This window comes from Nicotiana sylvestris, chromosome 11 (assembly GCF_000393655.2).
Source record: "Nicotiana sylvestris chromosome 11, ASM39365v2, whole genome shotgun sequence".
Lineage (NCBI taxonomy): Eukaryota > Viridiplantae > Streptophyta > Magnoliopsida > Solanales > Solanaceae > Nicotiana > Nicotiana sylvestris.
The window spans coordinates 35913646-35921027 of NC_091067.1; positions in this window are offsets into that span (position 1 = coordinate 35913646).

Here is a 7382-nt window from a genome sequence, read left to right on the forward strand (position 1 = left end):
GAATTTCACATCATTTTAAAAGTCCCTCTTTCAAAATTTAAGGGGCAACATCATATACATTCTTTCTTCCGTAGAAAAGGTAAAAAAAAAAAAAAAAAAAACCAACCAAACATATTTTCTTTTCTTAATAAATTTCCAGAATTCAAGTCAAAAGCAAATAAATTTTAGAAGTATTTCTTTAAAAAATAAAACAAAAATCAAAATAAACAAAATTTTCTTTCTTCTTTTAAAGTATTTCTTTCAAAAAATTCCAAAAAAAAAAAACAAAAAAAAATTGAATAAGTGAATAAACAAAGAATAGTCAAATCTTTTGAGCCCTATGCTAAATGAGCACTTGCTTCTTTATTTTTGTTAGTTTCGAACTACGTAATGATCTGATTCACGTAGGCATCGTGATACGTAGGCAATCCTCATCGGATCCGGTCGCATTTCTTTTACTGCAAAATAAAAAAAAATATAAAAAAAAATTAAAAAGGGGAAAGAACTAATAAGAGGAAAAATGCCGGAATGACGCATGCTCTCGTAGCAAACATATAGTAATCCACTTAACTGTATAGGTGCATCATGCCCAACGTGAGATTAACTATCTGTTATTTGCTACAAATTAACCGTGCGCTTGTCAATGAGTATCTCCAGGGTTTTTGAAAAGACGGTTGGTTTGGTGAAAGTCTGGCCTCGCACTCATACTTCACAAGGTCGAGGGGAAGTGTTCAACTGCCTGTTGTTAGGGCCAGAAGCAGTACTCACACTTACTTCACCAGGTCAAAAGGAAGTGTGGAAATGTCTTCAGAAATTCCGTTGCAAACAACCCCGGTTTCCGAGGAAAGCTCGATCTCAGCCGTCCTCACACCTGAATCCGCAACTACGGAGGAAAATAGAATCCTACGGCTCCGGATGCTGGAAATGCTGGACGACTGGAATAGTGGGAAAGAGCCGCCAAGTGTCATCCCCGGATTCCCTGAATTATTCTCCAGGTCAAGTGGGACTTCAAATGTTCCCATAAATTATCCTGCTACCCCATTCGGGTACCCAGCCACCTCAGCCTTCTCTGCTGGATCGCCTTCTGACCCTCATCCCCGAATGTCAGCCACCGATGCAAGCATGAACATCTTTACTGCATCGCCTTGCCCGATTACGGCACAGCCTGCCACGTACAAGCCAAGCTTTGACTCATCCTCTTTTACATTCCAAGCACCATCGTTCTCAATGGAACCAACTAGATTCGCTACCAGCACTAATCCTCTACCGCCTCAGTGCGAGCTTGCGCCCAGGCAGGATCAGAGCCCCAGGATTGCAGAACAAAATGAGATTGCCAAAAGAATGAGAAGCCTTGAACAAAGTTTGAAAAATATGCAAGGATTGAGCGGACAGAAGAGCGTCTCTTACGCCGACCTATGCATGTTCCCTCACGTGCACCTGCCAGCGGGTTTCAAGACCCCGAAAGTTCGAGAAATACGATGGGCACGGCGACCCCATTGCACATCTTAAGAAATACTGCAACCAATTGCGGGGAGCCGGCGGAAAACAAGAACTGCTAATGGCATATTTTGGAGAAAGTTTGGTGGGAGTCGCTTCGGAATGGTATATGGACCAGGACATATCTCGCTGGCATATATGGGATGATCTTGCCAGAGACTTCGTAGGGCAGTTTCAATATAATATTGACATCGCACCAGACAGAAATGCTTTGTCAAACTTAAAGAAGAAACCCTCGGAAAGTTTCAGAGAATACGCCATCAAATGGCGTGAGCAAGCGTCAAGGGTAAAACCTTCCATGGACGAGATAGAGATGGTCACTACTTTTCTCCAGGCTCAAGAGTCCGACTATTTCCAAAACATGATGTCGGCCATGGGAAAGCCTTTCGCAGAAGCGATTAAGATCGGAGAGATGGTGGAGAACGGTTTGAAAACGGGAAGAATTTTGAGTCAGGCAGCCATAAAGGCAACCTCCCAAGCCGTCCAAAGCGGGTCTGGAGGAATAGCAAGAGGGAAGAAGAAAGAGGAAACATCCATGGTAGTGTCAGAGGTGGGAGAATATCGTAATCCCGGGCTTTGTTCTTCGGAAAGAACCTCGCAACATTATTTCCCCCACCAAAATGCGACCTACGCCCCTCAGCCTTACATGGTTATGAGCACCCAGCCTTATATCCAGCGGTCACAACCAGTCAATCGGGGGCAGGCCCCACGTCCTAGGAATCAGCCTCCTCACTGAAACCACTACAATCCTCGACCTCCTCAAAATAATTTCCGTCCTCGGGAACCACCCAGGAGACCCAACTACACACCAATCGGTGAACCCTATTCCGTCCTATTCCCTAAGCTTGTCCAATTGAATTTGTTGCAGCCCATACCACCAAATGGGCAGAACCCGGGATCACCATCATATCAGCGGGGTGTCAGATGTGCATACCATTCAGGGGTAGAAGGGCACGACACCAACGACTGTTGGACATTGAAACAAGCTGTAGAGAATCTGTTAGACCAAGGGAAGATTGTGTTGAGAGACGAGGATATCCCAAATGTGACCAATAATCCGTTGCCCGCCCACGACAACGGGCCGATAGTTGGGATGATTTGTGAAGACGAGGAAGTCGATCTGGCACTGAAAGCCATAATTGCTATTGCTGATACAGAAAAGGGACCCAGGGTAACTCCGGAACAAGAAAAAGGAATAAGTGATGTATTCAAGCAGGCCTCCATGGTATGGGGGACGGTCAAAACACCTCGGCCGAACGAGCCAGTGTTTGTCGGACGCATACCACAGGAACCAAAATACAACAAAGAGGGAGATGATGAGGTGTCCCCGCTCGACGAGAGTGAGGAAATATGTGAGGCGACAAGGGAAGAGCTATGCGAAATACACATGGTCCAGCCAGGAGAGGGCACTAGCATCGTTGAAGTATCGTACATGGGACCAAGCACCTAGTTTCAAAACTAGAAGGCTACGCCATTCTTGATCAAACGGAAGTCCTAATGAACCTGTCTTGCCACTTTTCTCTGCATCACGAGTAACCCCAGAGGGTGGCTCGGATGTTTTTCTTCAGTTTCATGTTTTAATTTCCTGAATGTCAACCTTTTTCCTTATCTTCCCCAAAATGCCAAGAAATGAAATCGTGCTTGATTACTCACTTTCTTCTTCTATGTTTTCTTTTGTGTTCTCTTCAATTCTGATAAATGCAGCTTTAAATAACATGACATGTTTGAGGACTTCATGCCCGGATCACGAGAACTCCGATCAGATTTCAAATAATGAGTCAAAAATTTGAGATATAAAGAATTTGAAAAGTAGGAACAACTAAAGAAAATTGGTTCATGGTTTGGAAAATGTCCGTCACTAAAGCAGAATTTGAGAGCAGTAAATGGGTTTAGACCCGTACAGAATGATAACCTTAATAACTGCGGTTTGTCACGGGCAATTATACCCAGAAAGAATGGTCCATACGTCATTGAAGAACGTTACCAAATGGAGCATTTGTATCTGGGCGACGTCGAAAGGAACGACGTCAGCCTTGCTTGGAAAGCAGGTGCAACGATATGTCTAAATCACTCTGGCGATATCTTTGCACAGTTTGAGATGACGAAGGCTTCCATTCTCACTACCCAAACACTATCAACCCTTTGCAAAACCCATTTGAGCTGATTACCCTCTTTGGAACCTGAAAATATTGCTGAAAATAAGTTGAAAAAAAAACAAACAAAAACAAAAACAAAAATCCAAAAAAACAAAAGTGGCCTGAACTACGTTTGACTTGATTCCGAAAGGATACGTAGGCAACCTCTCCTTGGGGTTCAGTCACACCAACAATAAATCCAGGAATTCCCCCGAAAGTAAAACTGGGGCAGAAGTTATAATAATTCGGCAATAATCCCACCCAAAAGTTCCAAGTTGTAGTTCAATCCAAATTCTTTTCACCCCAAACCTTTTTTAAGTCCTTCTGATCAATCAGCAAAGCATTTCAAAATAGGAAGATGGAATTATTTGGGTCCGATACAACAAAATGAGGAGAATAAAGATGAGAGAGTCTTGTCGGTGAAAACCTTTGGGCACCGTGAGGCGACGAGAGAAGAGAAATTGAAATGAGAGAGCTTGTTTAGTAAAAACTCGCAAGGAGTACTAGCAGGCGACAGTAAGAAGAGAAATGAGAGAGGTCGACTAGCGAAAACCCGCAAAGGGCGTTGTCGGCCAAAAAGATGATTCCACCTCAGAAAGTCCTGGCAAGGTTCCCGGGTTTTTGAAAAAATATAGATCTGTTTTGATTCATGAGGAAATGCAAGTTCTCGGAGGTCGGGCATCCAGTCCAAAAGGCATGTCATGTCAGTTTGAAACTGGCATACACTCCAGATAAGTCCCTCTTTTCTCCCCGAAAGGGGCGTTTCTCTTTAAACTCATATGTTCTCCTTTACATAGTTTTCTTTGAGTTCTTTTCGATCTAACTCTTAATTCCGTAGTAATCGCAAAGAAAGGTGGCAGGACCGGTTTTACAGGGCTCCGTTTGGCGAGAGTCGAATAAAATGTACAACCTCGGTGGCGCGTCAGTCCCATCCCGACTGGCCGTGATAGTTGATTTGCTTCCAAAACCGACAAATCCCCACAGGCTATCCCTTGTACAATTCCCCAAAGAAGTCCACCCCAGCACATCCCCAGCAAGTTTGCTACAAAAAAAAAAAAAAAAATCCCCACAGAGTCTCCCTAATAAAATCCCCACCAAAAATCCCCAAGCAGAACGGGACGGAAAAGCCAAAGCCTTATAAGACAAATCATCACAAAATCTGGAAACGCAAGTCTGAGTAGTCCAAAGGTTTTCGCATGTGAAATCCAATCAATAGCAGAGTTTCTCAACAAGAATTGGGCCAAGACAGAGCAATTGGAACAATCAAGGCCCCCAAACCAACCGCCGTTGTCAAACTAATAATCTTTCTTTGTTTAAGAAAATTGAGACAGGTGCGACACAAAGCAGCTGTGCAAGAAGCAGGTGTAGCCCAAAAGAGATAAAGCGCGCAAGCATTGAAACCAACCCTGCAGCAGAAAACGACCAAAGGTAAGTTTCCCATAATATTTTCATGCATTTTGATGGATCTCCCTGGCATAACCCAAGGAACTTTTCCTACCCAAAACCCCCGGCATAACCCGATGAATCTTCCCGGCATAACCCGATGAATCTTCCCGGCATAACCCGATGTATCTTCCCGGCATAACCCGATGAATCTTCCCGGCATAACCCGATGAATCTTCCCGGTATAACCCGATCAAACTTCCGGTATAACCCGATGAATCTTCCCGGTATAACCCGATGAATCTTCCCGGCATAACCCGATGAATCTTCCCGGCATAACCCGATGAATCTTCCCGGCATAACCCGATGAATCTTCCCGGCATAACCCGATGAATCTTCCCGGCATAACCCGATGAATCTTCCCGGCATAACCCGATGAATCTTCCCGGCATAACCCGATGAATCTTCCCGGCATAACCCGATGAATCTTCCCGGCATAACCCGATGAATCTTCCCGGCATAACCCGATGAATCTTCCCGGCATAACCCGATGAATCTTCCCGGCATAACCCGATGAATCTTCCCGGCATAACCCGATGAATCTTCCCGGTATAACCCGATGAATCTTCCCGGCATAACCCGATGAATCTTTCCGGCATAACCCGATGAATCTTCCCGGCATAACCCGATGAATCTTTCCGGTACAACCCGATGAATCTTCCCGGTACAACCCGATGAAACTTCCCGGTATAACCCGATGAATCTTCCCGGTATAACCCGATGAATCTTCCCGACATAACCCGATGAATCTTCCCGGCATAACCCGATGAATCTTCCCGGCATAACCCGATGAATCTTCCCGGCATAACCCTATGAATCTTTCCGGCATAACCCGATGAATCTTCCCGGCATAACCCGATGAATCTTTCCGGTACAACCCGATGAATCTTCCCGGCATAACCCGATGAATCCTCCCGGCATAACCCGATGAATCTTCCCGGCATAACCCGATGAATCTTCATAACCCGATGAATCTTCCCCGTATAACCCGATGAATCTTCCCGGCATAACCCGATGAATCTTTCCGGCATAACCCGATGAATCTTCCCGGCATAACCCGATGAATCTTTCCGGTACAACCCGATGAATCTTTCCGACATAAAACGATAAATCCTCCCGGCATAACCCGATGAATCTTCCCGGCATAACCCGATGAATCTTCCCGGCATAACCCGATGAATCTTCCTGGCATAACCCGATGAATCTTCCCGGCATAACCCGATGAATCTTCCCGGCATAACCCGATGAATCCTCCCAGCATAACTCAATAAATCTTTTCGGCATAACCCGAGAACCTTTCCATGCAATCAGCATTAGGGTTTTAAACCCTAAACTGAATTTTCCTTTTAGTCAGCATTAGGGTTTTAAACCCTAAACTGAACTTTTTCCTTTCGGCCAGCATTAGGGTTTTAAACCCTAAACTGAGCTTTTTCCATGTAATCAGCATTAGGGTTTTAAACCCTAAACTGAATTTTCCTTTAGTCAGCATTAGGGTTTTAAACCCTAAACTGAATTCTTCCTTTGTTCGGCTTTAGAGTTTTAAACCCTAAACTTGAACCTTTCCCCAGCTAGCCGGTATTAGGGCTCCAACCCTGAACTAAGCATGCATATCCTCTTTCATCAATTTTATGAACTTCCTGGTAAATAATTAACGAAATTTTCCTAGTGAAACTGGGGCAGAAAATTTCGTTCGTTTGTTTGTTTTTTCCCGCAGGTCTAACCTCGAGCCACACGGATCGAAATGACCCACGAGATGAGTCTCGACTCAGAATCAAAGAGGAAAAAAAGACAAAAGAAGACATCCCGAGATATCAGAGTAAATGGAGAGCAGATCGACTCCAACATTTGACTAAGGTCCTAAACCCTGCCAATTGCGTCTCACTCAGTATCCCAGAGGTTAAACAAGTCGCCGCAACTCGCAAGCATCAAGATTCAGATCGGAGTCTACAAGCAGAATCAGCTAAGACCCAAGATCAAGTCGTAAAAGAATCATAGATAGGAATCTTGTAACTAGCAGTTGACATACACATAAGTAGTTAGTTCAGTTTCTAATTTTCGTTTGGTTGTAATAAGGCGGTCAGTGACGCGGCAGTGACAACAACAACAACAGTAGCAGCAAGCATTGCAATCCCATGGTAGTCCCAGCTACCAAAACTTCCCGAACTACATTGACCTGATTCCTGTTTAGCCCAGGATATGTAGGAAATCTTTGAAGCAAGATTCGGTCAAATCTTTCAAAAACATGCTTCATTCATACGGAGTGGTCTATAGGCAAAAAATCGCTCATACACGCTCACTTTGTCTTTGCACGAAAACCCTTCGTGTTTC